The sequence below is a fragment of the Panthera onca genome, chromosome B4 (assembly GCF_046562875.1).
Source record: "Panthera onca isolate mPanOnc1 chromosome B4, mPanOnc1 haplotype 2, whole genome shotgun sequence".
In the NCBI taxonomy this organism is placed as follows: domain Eukaryota; kingdom Metazoa; phylum Chordata; class Mammalia; order Carnivora; family Felidae; genus Panthera; species Panthera onca.
The window spans coordinates 95,115,090-95,140,084 of NC_138345.1; the positions used below are offsets into that span (position 1 = coordinate 95,115,090).

General features: G+C 38.7%; 1 long non-coding RNA gene across 1 annotated transcript; it reads right to left on the minus strand.

Moving 5' to 3' along the window:
* Positions 1-15,201: 15,201 nt before the first annotated feature.
* LOC144616800 (uncharacterized) lies at positions 15,202-23,328 on the minus strand. Its single transcript, XR_013556555.2, has 3 exons — positions 23,211-23,328; positions 15,974-16,421; positions 15,202-15,641 (listed from the first exon to the last, which is right to left on the minus strand). It is a non-coding gene; the product is annotated as an uncharacterized LOC144616800 (long non-coding RNA).
* Between the last annotated feature and the right edge of the window lie 1,667 nt (positions 23,329-24,995).

A 24,995-nucleotide genomic window follows, 5' to 3' on the forward strand; every position in this document is an offset into this window, starting at 1 on the left:
CTACGTGAAAGGCTTTTGGAAACTGTAAGATGCTATGCATCATCATCCTCTTCTTTACTTGAGCCCAGAGACTTGGCAGAAGTAGCCTGACATACATTTCATATATTTCAGCTATGACCAATCACCCAGGGTGGCCATGGTGGGGAGAGAGGAAGAGGAAAGAGGAAGAGGATTTGCTTTCCCGGTTTCTAACATCCCCCTTGTTCCCTGAGCATGTAGGTATGTGATATAATACATGCATTTTCCCCCAAGTGTTAAGAGATAGGTATTTCTTAATAGCTAGATAGAAAAATAGTTAGGTCTTTGGTGTATTTAAGGTTAAGGAAATAGATGCTCATTTCTTGATTTGAGACAGTTTTAGACAAAGCAGGTGGGATAGCATGTATTTTGCCACTGTGTCCAATATTTTGCATATACCAGCTTATTTCTTTTCTAAAATAAGCTATGATTTGTATAATTGGGAAGTGCTTGAAAATAAGAATTGTGAGTTACGAGTCACTGCAATGATGTTAGACAACCTGGCAGTATTACTTGCATTTGGCCGTGAGAGACGCCGAGGGGTTGAGACAGAGGTAGGGCAAGAACTAGACCTCCAGGGCTGTCTGCAGAATGCCAAATCTCTGGGAAAGAGTCGTAGAAGGATAATTTGGAAGATGCCTGAAGACGGACAAACCTAGCTGCATAGAAACCTAAAAAATCTTAGTAGATGAATTTGTGCTGTCTTAAAATCTTACGACCTGGCTCAATAGCATATTGTAAATTGCTTGTTTAAATTGAATGCTAATTTGCAAGAACCTTTTGGGAAATCATTTTGACCGATTATGAACTAGATTGTTAAGAAGGAAAGCTGGGCTAGCTCTCGCCTGAGGTTGTATTTTCATCTGCTCTCATCTTGCTCCTAAGAGGATAATTGGATAAATAGTGCATCTTGGCCTGCAGATAGGGGGTGGAGTGGGGATTGGAGAAAATTTTGCCTTTACTTTTTTCCCTCTCTGATTTCTAGCCATTATAGGCTTGGCTAAGCCATTAGTCAAACTCCCTCATGGTACAAGAGGGATAATGTCAATGTGAAAAGCTTCAGAGCCAATAAATAACATATTTATTTCCCTACAGTTTTCCCAAAACTAACTGCTCAGCTCAGCTCAGCTCAGGATAGAGGATTTGCAGCATGACAAACAGGTTTTTCTCAAACTCAATTTGAGAATTTCCCATGTACCCTCTGATAATTATAAAAGGAAATCAACTCGTATGCTGGAAGGCACATGATTAAACAGTAATGTTCAGAGCTTCTGTGGCCTGGAGAGGTTTTAATGGCATTACACACAGCGAGTGCCATAGTCCAGCCCAAATGCAAAAGGGAGATTAAATTGCTGAGTGGGGGAGGAGGGTTGTTTTCAGTTGGAACCGCAAGCAAAAAATCTCTTTCTGCTGTAAGAACTTCAGTCCTTCACAAAGGCACGGAAGAGAAGGGTGAACAGCCAGTTATATGGTAGCACAAAGAATTACATCGTGATTCCTGGAAAAAACAAGAAAGGTCCAAGAAGCATCAGTGACAGGGTTTTGAAGCAAGAGGTGGACATTCCCACACAGAGTAGGTAGGGAGAAAAGGGGAACCTAAAAAGCAGACCTAAGAAGACTGAATCAAGGTGATTGAGAAACAATGCTATCAGAACCCACTGCGTTCTTAAGATGGCTTATTGTGCACTAAGAGTACATATGTAGCAAGGTAAAAAAAAATTTTTTTTTAATTGTTATCTTAATAGTAAGAACTGGGGGGTGGGGGGAAGAACAGAAAATTACTCATATGGAGAGAATTGCCTTTGTTAAGAAAATAAATCACATGGTAACTCACTTTGGGTGTGGAAGGTGAAGCCTTACCAGCAGCTGGAAGCCGGCAGCTGAGCACAGGGAACCACTTTGCACAAGAAGTTTTAGGAATTTGTGATCCTGGGAATCGTGAGCGGGTAAGGAAAAGGTTTTAGAGGTGAGCCTGAGAAGACTAGACCACATGGTAGGAAACTAGGGCGAAAAGGGGTCCAGTAAGAACCCCTGCAGGGACATGGAAGATTTCCAAAGACCTATTGAGAACAGAGATGCTAATAATCAATTTAAAGTTACTTGAGGCTTCTCAGGCTCCGTTATCCTGAGCCTTTGATACAGTCTGCTAAACACATTTCCTTGTGCAGGAGGTGTGTGTGTGTTGGGCAGGAAGATACAGGACTCGGATGGGGAAGCAGGGTAACACAGGGAGTGGAGCAGGGCAGAACAGTGAACACAGGACCTCAGAGCCAAGAGGACTGGGTGCAATGTAAGTGCATTCTCCCTAGACTTCCGGCACCCCAAAGAATCTCTGGGGCAATGACAGTTTTCACCTCAAGTATCCCAGTCTCTTTTCCCTGCACAGCAAGTGTGCAGGTACCACTCCTCGTGCAACTCTAAACTGGGGGTGGGGTGGGGCGGAAGTGGGTGGATAAATGCCTCAATCTTCCTTTGTCTCCTCTGGAGAGAGCATTTATTTTTATGTTTCTTAGAAAGCACGAATGGGGGACGGGGAGAGAGAGAATCCCAAAAAGGTTCCATGGTGTCAGTGTAGAGCCCAGCTCAGGGCTCGATCTCATGAACCGTGAGATCATGACCTGAGCCAAAATCAAGAGTTGGACACTTGACTGACTGATCCACCCAGGAGCCTTGGAGAGAACATTTTGAAATATGTTTCACGTAGTTTCTGAATGAGTCCCCTTGAGACTGAGTACTGTTTGCCCACAGTGTTAATATACGCTCTTTATCATACTCTTTGGCTTATCTTCTTTCCTTGTTTCACTTTCCCCAAGTCTGTACTTGTGCTTCCTGCCATGAACTGTCATGAATACCTGCACTTGAATTGTTATTTTCTTCTCAAATTTTATTTAAGTTCTAGTTAGTTAACATACAGTGCAATATTGGTTTCAGGAGTAGAATTCAGTGATTCATCACTTACATGCAACACCCAGTGCTCATCATAACAAGTGCCCTCCTTAATGCCCATCACCCATCTAGCCCATCTCCCACCCCCTTCCCTCCAACAACCCTCAGTTGGTTCTCTATGTTAAGAGTCTTTTGTGGTTTATTTCCCTCTCTTCTCTTGTTTTTCCCCCTCTCATATGTTCATCTGTTTTGTTTCTTTTTTTTCTTCCAGGAATAGAATTTAGTGATTCATCACTTACATATAGCTCTCAGTGCTCATCCCCAAAAGTGTCCTCCTTAATACCCATCACCAATTTAGCCCATCTCCTCCACCCACCTCCCCTCCAGTATCCCTCAGTTTGTTCTCTGTGTATAAGAGTCTATTATGGTTGTCTCCCTCTCTGTTTTTAATTTATTTTAGCTTCCCTTCCCTTATGTTCATCTGTTTTGTTTCTTAAATTCCACATATGAATGAAATTATAAGATATTTGCTTTTCTCTGATTTATTTCACTTAGCATAAGACACTCTAGTTCCAGCAACATTGTTGCAAATGGCATGATTTCATTCTTTTTGATTGCTGAGTAATATTCCATTGTATATATACACAACATCTTCTTTATCCATTCATCAGTTGATGGACATTTGGGCTCTTTCCATACTTTGGCTATTGTTGATAGTGCTGCTATAAACATTGGGGTGCATGTGCCCCTTCAAATCAGCACACCTGTATCTTTTGGACAAATACCTAGTAGTGCAATTGCTGGGTCATAGGGTAGCTCTATTTTTAATTTTTTGAGGAACCTCCATTGTGTTTTCCAGAGTGGCTGCACCAGTTTGCCTTCCCACCAGTAGCTGCACTTGAATTCTTAACTCAGTGTCCATTTTGGGGGGAAACAAAAGTAAGACACCTTCCCACCCTTGTCCCCAGGTACACTCTGTTAATCTCAGACACAACCACTTCTACCAGTTTCTTTTTTTCCAAAAGCATCCTTTGCTTAGGTAAACATTTACATATATATATGTGTGTGTGTATATATGTACCTATCTCAATTATCCAAAGTAGAGGAAACAATTCCATATCCTAGGCAACAGTTTAAGGGATCTTTTATAAAAGGTACATCTCTATTTAAAAGAGAATACATCATATAATATCAGTCACATTTAAAAATCATGCATAATGCATATCAGTTAGTTTGAATTGTGTTGCCAGGGAGTACTCAAGGGCTCATCATTCGTTAGTGGCTTGCCATCCACCACACTTACCTTACATTGGTGCCTTCGTATTTTGTTGCATGAACACACAAAATACAGGACCTCCAAGCAAAGTAGTTCCTATAACTTAAGTAATAATTTCAAATATTTAAATATTTGTTGTAAAAATAACCCCCTGAAAATTAACATAAAGTTGTCTTAAACTTAACAAAATTTGACGTTAATGGTGCTACGTCTTAAAATTATTTTAGCGTTCAAATGTTCTGTTTGTTGTGTTGGCTTTCCATGTGCCAAACTAGCAGAATTAAGTTAATTCTTGGTAACTTAACTATTTCTTCTGTTGGGACATGTGGTTTTCTCCAACATATGGATGTAATATTAACTATTACACTTAATACTTCTTACTGTTAAATTGGAAGAGATTTGTCTCTTCTGATGCTAATTTGACCTACTACTGCTTGCCTAGAGTGGAAGATAAATCTTTCTAAAGGCTTATTAAACTATGACTAATATGCTGTGATGACTTACAAATACACACACACACACACACACACACACACACACACATTTCCATGGGAACTCACAGTGGAATGGGTATCAATTGAACCAGCAATGCAAGAATAACAACTAGTGGATTTATCTTTTATTCTTCAGTTATATAGACACTATTTGCATTCAATGCAATTATATTTAGATGATTGAGTATCATAAAAACTACTTTTCACCTTAGAATGACTCAACTTATTTTAGAAGGGGATGTACAAAATCAGCTATGTGATCATTATTTCTTGGCTTCTTTGCATTCTTGCAAAATACTTCTGTATCTTCAGATATATCTTCATTCAGTTTTTAAATGCCAAGCATAACATAATAGCTGCATTCAGAAATAAGTATTAGGACCTCTTTTTAGTGTCCTGCCTATCACAGTCAAACATCTCAAACCATGTATTATTTTCCATCCAGAAAGGCTTTTTGGCCCTGCCTCTCTAATTAGCAATTTTAGTGGCATCCCTTCTTCACCCTCCCACTAATATATTCTGTGCACTGATTTCACCCCAGCCTTCCTTATCAAAGCTCACTCTTGAGAAATGAATCTGGGCCTAATTCACTCCACTATATAACTTAGTGATATCACTTGTTTTTCTGGAGAATTGGGAGCTGTGGGGGAAAATTCTATTTCGGACAAAAAAAATAGGAAGCTTGCAGCAAATTTTAAATTTATGTGTAATTGTTTTATTGAGTAGCTTCAACATGGATTTATAACATGAAATGTTTTTCTTTTTCTCCAGTCACTGTTTTCAATTGTGCTCTGTCAAATGTCACTTCCCTATTCCTTAAGGACATCTTGGAAGTATGCCAGACCTTTCACTAAAAGTCTAGGTCTGTTTAAGACTCTCATCTCATATGGGCTTAAATCACATTTGCTACTCCTCCTACCCACACCTCCTCTGTCTCCCCAGTAGATCAGGCGTTTGGCTAAAAGATTTGGAGTCAGGAGAAAGAATGACCTGATCCTGGTTAATTCCTTCTCTTCCCAATTTCAAAGCTCAGTTCTTCCAATTTGGGAGACCGGCGGGGCGGGGGGGGGGGGGGGGGGGTGAGGGGGGGTGGGGAAAGGAAGGCAAAGATCTTTGGAGTACTTGGTCACCTGCTGGTAGTGGGGATGCAGCCAAGGTCTCAGGCAGGCTCAGGTCAATTCTGTGTGCTCTTCCAACATAAGGGTCTCCACGGAAATTCCATGCATGGCTCTCTTGGGAAGGATTTCATTTTCTCTCAGCCTCCTCAGCCACTGGAACCCTCAAAGAGGGGAAATCTTGTCTCCTTTTAGTCTCTCCTGCGTAGTCCATGTCCCAGTGCTCCTCAGCATGGTATGTCTCCTCACTCCCTCCCTGATAACGTTGGAGAACTGGAATGGGGGTGATTCTATCCTCTTCTAAGGCATACCACACCACCATCTGTTATTGCTTCTCAGCTGTCAAATATTCTCTCCAGTCTTCTGCTTTTGCAGAAAATATGCTGGCACCAATAATGATTTTTACATATATCCACAAGTTTCAGGGAAAATTCATCAGACCCTCCTCCCAGGACCTCCCCTACTATGCTCTGCTGTTGCCCAATGGCATCACCTAGGTAGGACTGCAGTAAGAAATGAGATTCTTGTCTTCCCATCTCAGACAACTTCTGACTGTATTTACAGAGCTTCAAAGACACCTCCCATGGTATCTTTTGTGGTAGGCTGAATTCTCAGGTGACCCCCAGGATTCCTGCCTCTTGTACATATGCCCTATGGATACTCTCCCCTTGAGTGGACAAAACTGATAAGTATAATGGAATATTACTCCTTGGATAGGTTATTAATTAGTTGATTTCAAGGTCATCCAAAGGGAGATGTCTGGATGGGCCTGATACAATCAGATTAGCACCTAAAAAGAACTGGGCTTTCTCTTCCTGAAGGCAGAGAGATTGGAAGTGTGAGAGGGTCAATGTCAAGGGCCATGTGAAACCAGAATGGTCTAGAAGCTGAAAGTAGATCCAGGAACACAGCAAGCAAGACAGAAAGACAATAGGGACCTCAATCCTACAAGCATACAGAAATGAATTCTACAAACTTTCTGAGGAAGCTTGAAAGCAAATTTTCCCTAGTTGAGACTCCAGATGAGAACACAGTCTGGCTGGCACCTTGATTTCAGTCTCAGGAGACTGAGCAGAGGATTCAGCTAACTTGTAGCCTGGGAAACTTAAAGATAATATATGTATGTTGTTTTAAGCCATTAAGTTTGTGGCTATTAAGCCATTTGTTATGCAGAAATAAAAAAGTTGTATACCCTCTCTTTTCCCTTTCTGTTTCTCTTACACCATCTTGAATTGGGAGCTCAGTGCTAGGATTATATCTAGAAGATAGCAGGGCCAGTTTGGCAATCTTATGGCAGGGCTAGAAATGTCTGGCTTAATTTCTTGATGACTTTCTTCAGAATGGCAGAGATGGGAGATGATAAATACTTTTTTTTTTTTATCCCCAGATAGGAGTCCTAATCACAAATCCAGAGCATCAACATATTCAATACATACTATTGTTTGATTAAACATGCATTATTGGCTATCTTAGTAGCTTTCTTATACTGTTCAATTCTACTGAAGGTGTGTATACACGTGTGCATGCACCTGTGTGTGTGAAACTTAATACAAAATTAATACATGGAAAAACATCTTTTACATTGCAGGGTAGCATGCATTGAGGCAATTAAAAACTCACAACATTTGGGGCGCCTGGGTGGCTCAGTCGGTTAAGCGTCCGACTTCAACTCAGGTCGTGATCTCGCGGTCTGTGAGTTCGAGCCCCGCCTCGGGCTCTGGGCTGATGGCTCAGAGCCTGGAGCCTGCTTCCGATTCTGTGTCTCCCTCCCTCTCTGCCCCTCCCCTGTTCATGCTCTGTCTCAAAAATAAATAAACGTTAAAAAAAATTAAAAAAAAAAACTCACAACATTCATTCAATATTTGTTGAGAAGCCCCTCTGTGCCAAGTCTTTGAACTTGCTCTTAAATATATATAATTGGTAACAAATTGAGTCTCAAGGACCCAATTCATTCAAGAAATATTTATTGAGCAACGGAGATAAAATCTGAGTGAAGAATAGTCCTCATCTCCTAGGGGTTGACAGAATACTGGAGATGGTCAAATACCTAAATAAATATTCCAAATTCAATGACAAAAGTGGGCACACAATCAATGTTTAAAGACTACTTCGTAGGAAACTATGTCTAAGCCAGGCAACGTATGCAAAATTCTGTGTATGTGGATTTATTTATGAGACAAGAATCCATTACTTTATCGTATTTTCTAACACATCCATAAACAAGTTCACAAGGGAGGAGTGTCCTAACATATGCAAAGACAAAGAAACAACACAATATATTGCCTGGTCCAGTGAATGGATTGACATGAGTTACCTAATAGGGTGTGTGTAGAGCACTCTGGCAACTTTTCATTATTAATGCTTGGGGGAAGGTCATAAATATGTAAAAACAATAAAACCCTGAGATGAGAGCCAAGCAAAAGATTTATTAAGCAATGTTTCCTAAATTTAGGATGAGCAATATCACACAGGTAAAAAGACCACTCACTTTCATAAAAGCAAGGGGGAGGGCAGGGAAGCAACTCTCTTAGTACAAATTTGGTACAAAAGAACCACCACGCTTTTGTTTTTTGTTTTGTTTTGTTTTGTTTTTGAGGTAGAGAGAGATAGAGAGAGTGTGAGCAGGGGAGGGGCAGAGGGAAAGAGAGAGAGAATCTTAAGCAGTCTCCATGCCTAGTGTGGAGCTTGATGCTGCCCAATGGGGGCTCAATCCCACCTCCATGAGATCATGACCTGAGCCAAAATCAAGAATCAGACACTTCACTGACTGAGCCACTCATGGGCCCGAACCACACTTTAACCAGTAGAAACTCCTTTTGATGCATCACTTTGATTATTTTAATTTTTATTTCACTAAATTTTGAAAACTGGACTTGGACCCAACTTGAATGACAATTCTTTACCTTTTCATATTTTCATTTATTTTATTTGTTGATTTGATACAAATTTATGCTGCAAAAAATAAAGGAATCTAAAACAGGAGAGGTTAAGAGGGTTGGATTCAGTCTTTTCAAGCATGCTATGAATGTTTTATAACATGCTTGCAGAACCTCAAACTGCATTTCTGGACCAAGTCTCTAAAGACAAAAAAATGTTCTAACAGCATTTGAAGGTGTATTTCCATCATTCACCCCAAAAAGTTCTGCTCATTTTATACTCCTGATATTACAGCAATGCTATTATCACTGATACTTTTGCATCAGATTCCAGTTAGCACTTTCTAGATGCAATTGATTTGCAACAGCATGGTTTTGTCTAATGATACAACAGTTAAGTTCTTCTGCTTTACTTCTAAGCCCCCTTCTTTACTTGTAGTGGATATACTCTAACACTCTTCTTTACTTGTAGTGAGTGTTATTCACCCAGGGGAATAATCTAATATTGCACTTATTTCTATATTAGCTATCCCACTGGATAAAAATATTAGATATCATTCGAACAAGGACCAAAAAGCAATGTGAAAAGCTTATCTTAGGTATTTGATTTATCATTTATCATTCTTAAAACATTATAATTATATATAATAAAATAAATTATAATATAAATTTCAATCTACATTTTAAGTTTTTAAACATGATCATATATACATAATAATAAATTAAATTATAATATATAAATTATAACATATATTTTTAAATTATTTAAAATTATGATTACATTATGCATAATAATAAATTGTATGGCATATACATATGCTATTATATACATACGCATATAATGCATAATACCGAATTATTTATATGTATATATATAGATATATATATATCACAGAGTTATTGTAACAATCTTATAAGATAATATATTCAAAGTGCCTAACAGTGCAAACCACATAACAGGTATCCAATAAATGGATTATATAATTATATAAATAATTATAGATTATGTAATTATAAATAAAATTAAATATAATTATAAAACTATAATTATTTTTAATATAGTTATATAGTTAAAATTACAAGTTTTAATTATATTTTCTTTTTTTATTTTAGAGAGAGAGAGAGCATGAATCAGGGAGAGGGGGGTGAGGGGGAGGGAAAGAGAATCTTACATGGGGCTTGATAGCACTACTGTGAGATCCTGGCCTAAGCCAAAATCAAGAGTCGAATGCTTAACCAACTGAGCCACCCAGGTGCCCTGAGTTATAGTTATCATTCCTAAAAATTATTTTAAAATTCCGTCTTCACATATTTGTGAAACCAACTAATTCTCCTCCCAATTACTAACTTTCCTTCAACTCTCAAAATATTCTGAACCTATGCATATTAACCTTTCCAGAGATTATTTTAATAGTGACCAGAGATTCAAAATAAATGTAATAAATATGTAATTTGAGGCATGAAACAATTTTTAAGAAATCAGCCTTCCTAAAGAATGCCCTGGAAATATCTTCACTCGTGCTCTGCCCTACTTCATGGGTAGTTTAGACCAGTATGCATGACCAACAAGGCGGTTTCTTGAATCTCCCCATTGTATGTCTGCTGCTTGACTGCATAATCAGAGAAATTTTATACACCATGCTACTTTATATATATTTGCATGGGCCTAAGATTAGCAATCCTGGCACAGGACTCAGAGATGCCCAATAACTGCATAATCATGATTTCCGGAGTGAAGACTTATCTCACTAGGCTGTCCAATTCCGTCAATTCCATCAAGTTTCCAGGCCTGATCAAGATAATTATGACACCACCCTCTCCTCCCAACCATTCTATTCTCATATTAAGGTAACATTTTGAAAGTGTTGCTCTGAGTCTGATTTTGTTCCTCATTCAAATATCTCATTTACTTGTGTGGAAATTCACTGATCAGGTCAATATTCTCTCAGATTTTGACATCTTTCCATACCTCAACCTCAAGACAGTTTCCTTTCTAGTGGAGAGCATTACTTTGCCACCCACTGGGCAAAAAAGTGGTGGCAGAATGTTAGGTGCATTTATACATTTCATAAGGTGCTCTCTACTGGCTACAGACTTATAGTTCATGAAATTAAATACCAGGGGAAAGAGCAATTTTTCCCTTTTTCTTCCATAAATTCTGTGCTTTCCAAACCAGAGAAACTCCTAGATATATCTTATGAAGGAAGAGTTGCATCACCAAACCAGCCAGCCTTATGTGGTAGTATTACAGAAATCAGAGTCTGCTGTTGTGTGTGGCATCTGTCAGAATACCGTTGATCTCTATTTGGGGCAAAAAGGTTGTTATCATTTTTGTGTGTAGTGTTTCAAAGCACTTATTTTATAGAAGCAGTGACTTCAACCACCCAAAGTTATTGTATCAGAGTTATTGTGCCAAGCTTATAATACCAAGTGCCTAACACAGTGCAAGACATGTAACAGGTGCTCAGTAGATGGATGCTGAATAATGAAAGCTTAGCCTATTTGGCCAGGCAGAAGTCTGTCTCATAATAAGTCTTGTTTCCACTGTGCCAAGCTAAGGGTATCTTTGCTCTTTATCACAGAAAGACTTCAGTATATATTGTGAATTGGTCACTCTTCCATCATATGTGTTGTCTAAAAGCTACTGGAATACAATGGGTGTGCAGGATACTGCACACATTTAAAGTATACAATTTGGGGCACCTGGGTGGCTCAGTTGGTTAAGCAACCAGCTCTTGATTTCGGCTCCGGTTGTGATCTCACAGTCATGGGATCGAGCCCTGCATAAGGCTCCACAGCACTGAGCATGGAACCTGCTTGGGATTCTCTCTCTCCCTCTCTCTGCCCTTACCCCACTCATGCACGTGTATGCATGCACTCTCTCAAAATAAATAAACTCGAACAAATAAAAATAAATCAAATGGCTTTCAAAAAATAAAGTATAAAATTTGATGAATTTTAACACACGTATTCATTTAACCTATGAAACCATCACCACAGTCAAGATAATGAACAAATCAATTATCCCTACATTGTTACCTTGTGTCTTTGTGATCCAACCTCTCCTTTGCTTTCCTACTTTCCTGGGTAATCACTGATTTGCTTTGTCACTAAAAAGAGGTTCACATTTCTTAGACCTTTACATGAATGGTCTCCAGAACTTGAGAGCCTCAGGCCTACACTTTCAATGAACTGAATTCTATCAAAAATTACAGGAGCGTGGAAGAGGACCACAAGCCTCAGGTGAGACCACACTCCTGGCAACACTTCCAACGCAGTCAGTGAGAGGCTGAAAAGAGGACCCAGCTAGTCCACACTCAGACTTGAGGTCCATGTCTGACCTCAAGAAGCTAGGAGATAATAAAAATGCATTATTTTAGGCTGCTTAATTTCTGGTAATTTGTTATATAGCAATAGAAAACTGACACACCGTCTGTCCCATCACATTCTAATTAGAAGTTTTTCATTAAAGGATCTGAGAGCACTTTTATGATAGCCTTCCCAAACTGCAGCTAGAAATGTTAACTGCAAATCTCCTTTATAATGGCATTGGTCTGCCGAGATACGGTAGCTGCCCTTTCATTGTTCACAGTATCTTTCCAGGGTATGTGATCATTCTGATGACTGACCACATCTCTGCATATGTTAGCCAAAGAAAGATGAACTGGAAAGCGTTTTTGTTTGAAGACTGGCACTGAGGATAAAAAGAATGATAGGTATCAGAACTCTCTCTTTCTTTGAATCTCCTCCTCTTTTGTTCCCTCTCTTAGCTCCAAATGAAATTGAAAATTCAATGTGAAGCCAAAAAACATCAGTAAGATGTATTTGACAGTTTTGATTGATGTTTCCCACTGCAGGTGAATTCTATATTTTTACACGCCTGCTTTGTCTGAGAGAGCTTGGGCATGGATACCTGCACTTAGGCTGGCCTAGAGGTTAATATTCTAAGGTTGTGATATTGATATCAATACTGCTATTTTGTAGCCATTCTGTCATTTTCATGCATGCCTTTTAATTTTTTTGTATGTACTATTTTGGTTAAAAGAATAAACTTTAGAGTCAGCTGGCCTGAGTTCCATCCCTAAATCTCACAGTTATGTGTCATATGCTTCTGTGTAAGTCAGCTAAGCTCCCCGAGCACCAGTTATTTATCTGTCAAATAGACACAAGAACTACCATTAAGTGTAATCAGGAAGATTAAAAGAGATAGGGTCTGACATGCATTTAACAGTGACTGGAATATGGCTATTCATGTTATTCATATGGTAAAATTTTAATAGCAAAATCTTAAGGTAAGCTTATTAAAAATCTGCACGCTAGTAAATTCATTTTAAGAAATATCAAACACTTATTAACTACTTACCTATTATTTGCAAAGTTTTATGTAAGGGAAGGACAAAACTCTAGGCTGGACAGAGCAGTATTTCTTAATCATAGGTCCTAACATCACACACACACACACACAGACACACACACACACACACACATCCCTGTACCATTTCTTATGAAGTATATTATAGGTGATATTTTATTGATTTATTCACTCCATATAAGCACCACAATAATAGTTGTACTTGACTATTTAGGACTGTCGTATGCAATTTTACATCATCTCATTTAACCAGGTATAGGCCAAGTAAGTTCAATTATTATCCCTAACTGTCCAAGTGATTGAAAACATAGGGAAAAGAGGCTTTGGAAAAGGCACAGAGCCAGAGATGTATATTAAGAATGGAAAGTTGAAGAAATCGTGAATATAAAACTTCAAGATAAGAAACTGACATCTCCTCTCCCATATATAAGTGAAGGGCTAGGGCATAAATCCCAGAGCCCTGTTTGAACCACAGTCTGTCTGACCCAAAGATTGTGCACTTACTACTACCTTGTATTAAAATGCAGTCAGCCGTTAGGCCTGGTTCTATTGGTAGTGAAGTTAACAAGCTCCAGTGTTTGAACACTATCATTTAACCCATGATGTGAAAAATGTGATACAACCTAACATGCCCTTGTTAGGTCTGATAGTAAGTATATGCCTAGGGAAAAATAATCACTGTAGTTTTTGTTTGTTTGTTTGTTTGTTTGTTTGTTTTTTGAGAGAGACAGAGTGCAAGCAGGGAGGGGCAGAGAGAGAGACACACACACAGAATCATAAGCTGGCTCCAGGCCCTGAGCTCTCAGCACAGAGCCCGATGTGGGGCTCGAACCACAAACTGCGAGAACATGACCTGAACCAAAGTCAGATGCTTAACTGACTGAGCCACCCAGGTGCCCCAAACCACCATAGTTTTGACTGACATCTGAATCTAGATTTGGATGCTCTGTTCTTTCTGTCTGTGTGGATTCAGTGAAAGATCATGGTAGAAAGCAAAGATGAGACGAAGCCTGTTTCTAGAAAGCAAGTTTATAAAGGAAGATTGAAAAATAAATGCTTATTTGGGAGACACTCTTGGTTTCTGCAGTTTCCAATATTCTGTTCACAGTTGTCCCACTAGTTTTGTGCTTTAGGGAAATATTATAAAATCCTCAAGACCAAAAAATACATGCTGATCTTTCCAGTCAGCCAATTGCTTCACCAAATAAAACAGAAGTTCTTCAAAAATGTTCTGCCACTTTGGAGTACCATTTAAGTTCAGGCTTGGATATTCAGTTCCTAAGAAGGGAAGAAGGGGATAGTTGCTGAGTGAATATAGGCTTGTGACCGGGCATTGCATTCTCTTCTTCTGTAATGTAGGTCCTCTTTGGCATCTTTTCCCAAAAAGTGCAGTTAAAAATTTCCTCCATCAGAGGATGTGGAGAAACGGGAACCTCTTGCACTGTTGGTGGGAATGCAAACTGGTGCAGCCGCTCTGGAAAACAGTGTGGATGTTCCTCCAAAAATTAAAAATAGATCTATCTTATGACCCAGCAATAGCACTGCTAGGAATCTACCCAAGGGATACAAGAGTGCTGATGCATAGGGGCACTTGTGCCCCAGTGTTTATAGCAGCACTTTCAACAATAGCCAAATTATGGAAAGAGCCTAAATGTCCATCAACTGATGAATGGATAAAGAAATTGTGGCTTATATACACAATGGAATACTACTTGGATACAATGGAATAATACTATGTATATTACTACGTACAATGTATACTATGTAGAATACAATGGAATAATACTATGAGAAAGAATGAAATCTGGCCTTTTGTAGCAACATGGATGGACCTGGAGAGTATCATGCTAAGTGCAATAAGTCATACAGAGAAAGACAGATAGCATATGTCTTCACTCTTATGTGGATCCCGAGAAACTTAACAGAAGACCATGGGGGAGAGGAAGGAAAAAAAAAGTTAGAGAGGGAGGCAAACCATAAGAGACTCCTAAAAACTGAGAACAAACTGAGGGTCAATAGAGGGTGGGAGGGTGGGGAGGGTGGGTGATAGGTATTGAGGTGGGCACCTTTTGGGATGAGCACTGGGTGTTGTATGGAAACCAATTTGACAATAAATTTCATATTAAAACAAAACAAAACAAAACAAAACAAAACAAAACAAAACAAAACAAAACTTCCTCCATCAGGTAACACTCAGAAACCATGAGCTTCTGGAACTCGGTAGCAAATGCTTCAGCTGCCTTAGTGTCCAAACTCACAGCCTCTCCATGTCTCATAACTCCATGGGTGCCACTTCTCTTAAAGTTATCAAACCATCCCCTGCTTGCCTTGAAGCCTTCTTTGTTTTCTGTTGATGTGCCTGGCCGTTTATTTATGAGGTCGGTGTACAAGGTCTTTGCCTTCTTGCAGATAAAGTTCTCAGTCACAGTATCACCTGCTCGTTACTCCTCGTTTATCCAAAGCAGGAGCACCTTTTCTACATCTTCCAAAACACATGGCCATTGCTTTGATATTCTCATGACTCCTTTTGCTGCATCTAGCCCCCTTATTTCTTCTTTCTGCTTTAATATTGTGCAAATGGTCAACATAGACTTCTTATAAAACCTTGAGGGGCGCCTGGGTGGCGCAGTCGGTTAAGCGTCCGACTTCAGCCAGGTCACGATCTCGCGGTCCGTGAGTTCGAGCCCCGCGTCAGGCTCTGGGCTGATGGCTCAGAGCCTGGAGCCTGTTTCCGGTTCTGTGTCTCCCTCTCTGTCTCTGCCCCTCCCCCGTTCATGCTCTGTCTCTCTCTGTCCCAAAAATAAATAAAAAACGTTGGGAAAAAAAAAAAAAAAACAACGTGCGACACAAGGGCGTGGAGTTGGGGGTGAAGGGGATGCGGTCCACTGAGGACTCTGGGTCCTTTTTAAAATAAAAAAAGAAAAAAAAAAAAAAACCTTGAAATTTTGGCCACTCACATACGTCATTCATACTTCTTGATGATTTCCTTCTTAACTTCCACTGTAATCACCTCCTTCTTCTTACCGCCCTTCTTTTAGTCCTTTTTCTGCATGGGGGCCATTGTGTATGCTCACACTGATGTTAACTACAATACAGTATTAATATACTCTTGTCATATACTGTATTTAATGTAACTGGTGATGAGGTATCAGAAGAAAGAAAGGGTCTATATCTGCAGACAGCCTGACCTAGAATGAAGCATAGCATTCTTAAGCTTACTCTTGACGGAAAAGCAAAGGACTGTCCATAGGTGCTTTGAAGTGACAAAAAGTACACTAGTGCCAGTTGTGGGCATCTTCCAATGTTCTGAAAAATCACTGATTTCTGCCAAACACCGTGGCCTGAGACTGAGCAGCCAGGCATAGGAGATGATTACCCACAATCCTGCAGTGAGAGAGAGAGAGAGAAGACCCATTGGTTCAGTGGTGATCATGTGACATTCGGCGTCATGTGCTACTTGTATTGCAAGACATTGCTCATTTATCAAGTTAAAATTTATTAGAAATGTTTGCTCGTCTTGTGGAACACTCGCAGAACAAGTTACTCACAAGCCAAGGTTTTACTGTATATTCTAACTATGCTGTCTTCAGGCAATAGCTACCTGCATTTCATTGCCATCCTATATTGCATCAAGAAGGGTCTGAATCTTTTCTCCAAAATCCTCATTCTCTTCTTTATAAGATACCTCCATGGTGTATTTCTGTCATAATCATGAATAATTGCATTCTTCCATTCAGCTTCTTACATGTATGATTAATGTCAACCACACGAACTTCCCTTGTAGCCTCTGCCTCTAATGTCATTTTCTATTTGATAGGCCTAAACTCCGTTGACAAAATGGCAGGATTACATTCAAGCTGGATCTAAACAACAACAAAATCAATATGTGTCTCAAAAAATTGTACCAAAAAATCCCACCCTATAATCCTGAGTGTTTCCTGTGGTTAGGATGTTTTTTTCACTTCTAAAACAATTTAAACACTTTCCTCTAAATATATTTTTTCAGTATTTTGTTTAGTCCATTTATGAATAAATAGATAAATGTATATACCTATACTGAACATACCTCTTAGTATACATATGTTTCCAATTCCAAACTCTGGTCTTCATAGACAATGTGAGTATTAATTATAGTGTCTCAGAATGTCCTATGATTTAATTTAGTCATCCTTCAGTGCAAATAAATGGTACTTATTCATTTATACTTTTTTACCTAATGACCACAATGACCACATCTTGAAATCTTCAGACATCCATCTTCAAAAGTTTATTGATCCTAAAAGAGATAAAACCCATGACCCTGGCCTCTCTGGATTTGAACTGAGGAAAGGGGAAGGTATGGAGCTTGTTCTGTGGGTTTTGCATTTTGTCATAGTCTTTGTATAAATTTTCCCATTTAAAAATCTAGGGGCACCTGGGTGGCTCAGTTGGTTAAGTGTCTGATGTTGGCTCAGGTCATGATCTCATGGTTCATGAGTTCGAGCCCCCGTCGGGCTCTGTGCTGACAGCTCAGAGCCTGGAGCCTGCTTTGGCTTCTGTGTTGCCCTCTCTCTCTGCTCCTCCCCCACTCATGCTCTGTCTCTGTCTCTCTCAAAAATAAATAAACACTAAAAAAAAAAATAAAAAAAAATAAAAATCTAAACTATTTTGTGAAGTAAGTGTAATAGGTAGGGAACTCAGACCACAAAGTTGACAGTGCAAGAAACACACATTTTTAATTCATTCCTATCTAATCTTAATTTGTAACTTTGGCCCCCATTCTGTGAAGTGAAAGCAACTTAATTTCACCTATATTAAGGATGACAACTTTAATTTTTCCCAGAGTTGGCAGCTAAGTCTGGAAGACTTTATGAGTGTCATGGTAAGGGACATAGTGGGGAGGCATCTGATCCTCAGTTTTCATCTTATATCCATTCTGATATTACCTGAGGCAGCTACTTTCTTCAGGCTTTATATCTGTGTTATCCAATATGGCAGCCAGTGGCTACAAGTGGCTATTGACTACTTGAAATGTAGCCAGTCAATTTTAAAATGGTCTGTAAGTGTGAAATACAGAAAAATAAAGAATATTACATTTCAAAAATACAGTACCAAAAAAGTCTACCATTTATTATATTTAATTGAAAGTATGTTGGTATTATTTTGGATATATTTGGCTAAAGAAAATATATTATTATTAAAATTAACTTCACCTGTTTATTTTTACTTTTTCAATATGGCTCCTAGAAACTTTAAAATTATATCGGTGGATTGCATTATTTCTATTAGGAGTGCTACTCTAAGACGTCTCCCTTTTGGCTAGCAAAGTCATTTCTATTGCTGTTACGTGCATTGTTTTGCAGACCTGTGGACTTACTGTTATGAAAAAGTTAACTGAGTTTACTCTGACTCAGTTAACACATTGTTGCTTAGATAGTCTCAGATACAAAGTTCTGTAGGACTTTATTTCATTTTCTCTAAAAATTAAAATCACCATTTTCATTCTAGGAACATCTTTAAAGTTTCTTTCTGCAAGGCTCTGACAGACACTTGTGGGCTCGTTCTGTGGAAATTTAGAAATGATAATCCATGCTCTGTTCCTGACTGCCAGGAAAACATCAATTTGCATCACAAGTGAACAGGGACTTCCCATGAATTTCAAAACAAAACAAAACAAAAAATTGTAGGGTCTCTCTGACGGGCATAATCTATTACAAGCTCAGTTGCTATTTGAGCTGTTTAGTTTTCAAAGTTCCTTAAGTAGGGGTTCATAGAAGTTTATAAAATGCTTTAAACTGCTAGGGGTACCTGGCTGAACGAAAAGCCAAAATCACAATGAACCAAGTTGCTCTTTTTATTATTATTATTATTATTATTGTAAGAACACTTAAAATGAGATCTATCCTTTTGACCAACTTTTATGTGTATCATACAGAATTTATTAACTATAGGTGCACAATGCTGTACAGCTGATTTCTAGAACTTATTCATCTTGCATAACTGAAACTCTATGCCTCTTGAAAAGCAACTCCCCAAATTCCCCCTCTTTTCAGAACCTGGCAACAACTACTGTTTCTATAAGTTTGACTACCATAAAGATTTTTTTAAATATATATTTAGAGTGCAAGCAGGGGAGGGTCAGAGAGAGGGGGGGACAGAGGGTCAGCACTGACAGCAGTGAGCCCAATGTGGGGCTCAAACTCACAAACCATGAGATCATGACCTGAGCTGAAGTCAGATGCTTAACTGACTGAGTCACCCAGGTGCCCCCGAGTTTGACTATTTTAGATATCTCATATAAGTGGAACCATGCAGTATTTGTCCTTCTGTGACTGGCTTATTTCACTTAGCATAATGCTCTAAAGTTTCATCCACGTTGTTGTATATGGAAGGATTTCCTTTTGTAAGGCTGAATAATATTCCATTGTATATATACTGCATTTTTTTTATCCTTTCATCCATCAGTGAACATGGGATTCTGTTCAAGAATCTGATTTCACTTGTTTTGAATAAATACCCAGAAGTGGGATTGCTGGATCATATGGTCTTTCTATTTTTTACTTTTTCTAAGATTCACAAATGTCAACTCAAAATGGATTTCAGACTTAAACAGAGGACCTAAAATTGAACACTCCTAGAAGAAAACATCAAGGAAACTCTTCTGGAAATCAGTCTTGGCAATGGTTTTCTCCATACGACACCAGAGGCAAAACAAAAGCAAAAACAGGCAAGTGAGACCACACCAAATAAAAAGTTTCTGTATATAGCAAAAGAAAACAGTTAACAGAATGAAAAGGCAACCTAAAAAATGGGAGAAAATAATATCAAACCATGTATCTGATAAACATAAGGAAAAACATAAGGAATATATAAGGAACTCCTTCAATTCAGTAGCAAAAAGAAAAATCACCCACAAATATCACTATTTTAAAAAATGGGCAAAGGACCCGGGATTCAAGCAGATATCTCTCCAAAGAAGACATACAAATGGTCAACAAGTCCATTAAAAGATGAACAAAATCACCCGAGGGGAGGGCAAAACATCCTGACAGAACAGGAAACAGAGAAGAGGAGAAAATAGACCCAAGTGAGTAATTTATTTGCTCTCTTTTCTATGGAGGAAAACCTTGGAGGTTTGGGAAAGATTTCGGGAACACTTCTGTCTCTATCCTTTGAGTCCATCAGAACTTGGAAATAGGTGGGGGGGAAAAGATAGAAGCTGGTGAGGAAGCAATAATGAAGGTGTTTCTCCCTGAGTCTTGCTACGACTTGCAGAAAGCAGTGTCAGATAAAGAAGAGGGCTAGTTGAGGCTTTACACTGCCAATTACAGGCTTGCTGCTACAGCGAACCGCTGAGAGTAGCAGAGGCAAGGTTATTTTGGCAGAACAACCACTCATGATCACCCAGGAAGGAAAACGTGACTTCCTTGTGATGAATTCCGATGGCGGTTACAGGCTCTAGCCCTCAGAAAGACAGTTCCTTCCCTTCACGTGATGACACACATGGTGTGCTAATTAGCGACCAAAGATCTAATCCCCATCCCCCATCCTCCAGACAGACACAGGCTCGGAAGGGACATCGGCTGGGCAGGCGTTATTAGGCTAAGGGTCGTTTTCCAAAGCAGTCAAAACAGAGAGGGCCAGAGGGCCAGTATAAAATACACCCAAGAGAAAACAGCTGCCAAGATCAAAATAAGAAAAGCCCAACTTGTTATCAGATCCAATGAGGGCAATCCCAGGTACCATGCCGGCGAGAAGCTCAAATGCCCAAGAGCCAATGAAATATAAGAACAAAATCAGAAGTAAGGGATGAGTGGGCACAAGGTCATTTTCATTTAACAAATAAGCAAAACTATAATATATATATATATATATATATATATATATGTATATATATATATTTAATATATAAATATGAATATAGATTTATATAGTCTGTTATGTGCCAAGTAAAATCACAGGCAAAATGCAGTAATGACCAATACATGGTGCTTGCCTTCAAGACACTTACAGTCTAGTCAAGAGGGTAACAAATAAATCACAGAGTGATTTGTCTTATGGGAGTGCACAAGCATGGCCCCTAACTTGGTTTTAAGAGCCAGAGAAGATTTCCAGAGTGTATAACATCCAGGGTTATATCTAAATGATGAGTTCAATCAGGCAGGTAAGATGGCTTGTCAGGGACAGGGGAGGAAAGGCAATGGAGAGAACAGGGTTCCAGGCTAAGGGCAGTAGATATGGAGGCTTGGGATCAAGAATCAATACAAAGGAATACAAAGAAGCTAGAAGCCTGAAAGTGAGAGCTGAAGGCAGAGAGGGTAACAATTATACCATGTTGAGGAGTTTGGACTTTATCCTGGTGGCATAAGTAAGCATCCCAAGTATTTGGTTTTAGGCAACACTGAAATACAGACATAGACTTCTTGGAGGCAAGACTGAAGGGCAAGGTAACAAGAGTAAGGGGCTCCATCAGTGACATATGCCAGAGATGATAGTAACCAGAACTAGGATGGTGGCAGTGGGTATGGAGAAAAGTGGATGGGTTCTGAAATACAGAGCAAGAATCAGGACATATTTGATGATTGGATGCAACATTGAGGGGGCCCGTAGGATTTGGAGTTGGGCAAGGGACTGAGGCTCTAGGATGTTTTCTGCAAATAGAGACGGACTCGTCTTAGCTCCATCTTCCAGGCACCTGTGGGGGTCAGCCTCCAGGGTAAAGACAGAGTCTCTGAAGACTCCTGGTTCTTTGAACAAAGCTGCTCTGAGTGTGAGGGAACATCAGAGGCAAGTTGGGGCTTCTCTGTTCTGATTTGTGACAATAACCTCTGAGATATGAATGACACAGAAGCAATCACAAATATAGTCCTCTCAAAGGCAGACCAGATCTTGGCCCAGCTGAAGGCAAGGCAACATAAAAGCCATTTAAAAGGAACTCTATGGAGCTTGGTTTTGTATTATAAAGACTATTTTTATATTTCAAGGACTATGTATCAGATTAAACTTCTAAAACCTAATAATGGCAGGTAGTACAAGACTGGGTGTAGCAGATCTAAGAGGAGAAGACTGTTTGTCAAACACTAGTACCAGTGTCTTAATAGGCCCTAGTATATTTTATGAACAGCAAACAGGAAGCAATCATCCTAGAAATTGCAAATTTACTAGAAGCATACTTAACCGCAGGCAATATCCAGTCAAGATATCCAATCTGAGATTATGGTTTTCCATTATTTTTATAAAATAAAAACTTAAAGTCTTTCCTAATCATACCTGTAAATTGAATATTGGATGCTGTAAAATATCTATAAAAGACCTAAAATATCTATATCTATTATCCCCTATAACAAAATATTACATTCAATCTGATATTCAAGATCCCATTCAAATATGCTGACTTTGTACTTTCCACATAAATGTATCTAAGAATCTTAGAGTGGAATAACCTTACAGATTTCAGAAAGCACAATTTAAATGAAAAAGAAAAACTTAGTTTTAGGAACCATTTGGCCCCGCTTACTAATCATAACAAGCCACATAAAAATTGAGAAGCTAATGTTAATAGAATTTTTTAATTTTAAAATTATATTTTGATATTTGATACATATGTAACAACTAAATTTGTTCTCTCTGAGTACTTTTGGCTTGTAATTCAATCTATCCTTCTGTAAAATATTGTTTTTCTTCCCTCCCAAATCTTACGCTTCCAAAATAGATGTTCACTTTTTACTCAAGATAAAAACACAAAATTTATATTCAAATAATTTAATATATGTATTAAAATCCAAATTATTTTCCACATCAAGTACACAAGGAAATGTTTATAGGATAGCATCTATAGGATACATAGACAAATTAACTATAAATTTTGTGAAATTCCCCAACTTACCCATATTGGATAAAGTATAATAAGTTAACTGTGTTTACATATTTTCATATGTGGAGTCACTATTTTATAAATTATAGTTTTTATATCATCTTTAGATTGAGGATAACAAATCAAAATTCTAAAGAAAGACTCCATAAGCTTTCTGTGGACATAATTCTTACTTTTCTAAAGCCTTGAGATGATATTTAGAAACAAAAGTGCCTTCCAGAAGAAAAATTTGGGGAAAAGAGACAGGCCATGATGTCAGAAATAAAGGGCCATTGGGAGAAAGTTGGAAATGGGCAGGAAGCATGTTGAAGGAAACTAACATGGTAGCAGGGCTTGTTCTGATGGGAGCGGTCAGATAGTTGAGTGTCCACGTGGTTTAGCAAGGCCAGAGGTGATGCAAGCAAATGCTAGGACCAAGAAATACAAATGTAATCTGAGCAGTGGGGGTCCATATAGCAAGAATTCTAAAAGAAAATTAATCAGGGGATAATCAAATCACAACAGGTCCTGAATTGGGATTGGCAGTTGAGAGGCAGAGCCTAACCCTCTAGCAGAGGTGACTGAGAAGGACTTGCCTGGGGAATCAAGAACCTGCCAAGCAGGCCAGGGTTTTGGAAAGAACTTTCATAATAAAGAACACTAGAATTAGGAAATAAAAAATAAGCATCAGGAAAATTGGGGTACAGTCACAGTTCTTTAAAATGGAAAATAGAAAAATTCTCATATACATAAAGATTCATGCCTCAACTAACCCTACCACAGGCAACACAAGTGATTGAAGACAAAATTAATCCGAAGTCTCACCAGATTCTCTCACCTGTCCTGAATCCCTTCTGCTCCATCACACCCTCCATGATATTGCCATTCCCCACAGACTCTTCCTCTGGAATTTCTCTTAATAAATCTCCTACTTCCCATGCCTCACTACTACTCTTCTAGTTGTCTCTTATAATTTTTTATTTGCTTTAGATTTTTCCCCATTCACTCCGATTTCTACACTGATCCTAAGTTCCTTTTCTAAACCATACATCTGTTTGCCCCATTCCCTTGATCAAAAACCCTCAACAATTCCCCATTGGTAATTTTCAACATTATTTTCCAGCCAACTGACATGGTAGATAAAATTGAAATGCATGATGACACGATTCCATGGGTGTAACATGATTTTGAAAAAACCAAAAATATTTTTTAGGGAAGTAAAACCAATTTTATATTGTACTTTTGTTTGGGCCTTAAGCATTCACAAAATCATTTTGCAAGTGTTTTAGTAATAAGTGGAGCCATTAGCAATCCATTCATGTATTCATCCGACAAATGCTTATAAATGCCTCCTACTACTCAGGTAGTGCAATAGCGAACCACGCAGACAAACCTCACACTCAAGGAACTCATAGTCTAGTGGAGGAGGCACAAACTGATACACTGAATAAATAATTACTTATTTTTAATATAATTATTTACATTATAGTTGTTAAAGGTGCTGTTAAGGGGAAGCATGGCATGTTAGATTACCACATAAAAAGGAAACTCCCCCTCTATATCTCAGGAGGGAGGTTGGGAGAAACTGTCCTGATGAAATGATATCTTAACTGTGATATGAAGCACGTGTAGGAGTCAGTCCCAGAAGATGAAAGAAACTGAGTAAGAGTTCCCAGGAAATCTGGAATTCAGACATGCATGCTTGCGGCCTAGCAAGCAGGAGAGAAAATGTCTTAAGATGTAAGCTACAGAGGCATGAAAGCTTCTGGAGCAAGCAATGGGTAAATTACAGTGTCTTAGGACAGACATAAGTAACTACAGAAGAACCAAGTTTGGTGTCTGTCAGGGGATGGGGACACATCAGTACCTGAGTTCAGTTTACAAGATGTTCAGTTTCAAGGCACACTGAGATATTCAACTACAAATGCCAAGTAGGAATGGAACTCAGAAGAGATACAAAATTCAGTTTAGAGATAGAAAGTTAGGTTTCATTGGAATCAAGATGGTGTTAAAGTCATCTTAGATTAATTCACCTAGAAATGAACACAGAAGGAGAAGAGGAGCACACAGTAAAGGAGCCGTTAGGAATTCTAACATTAAAAGATGAGGAGAGAGGACTGAAAAGC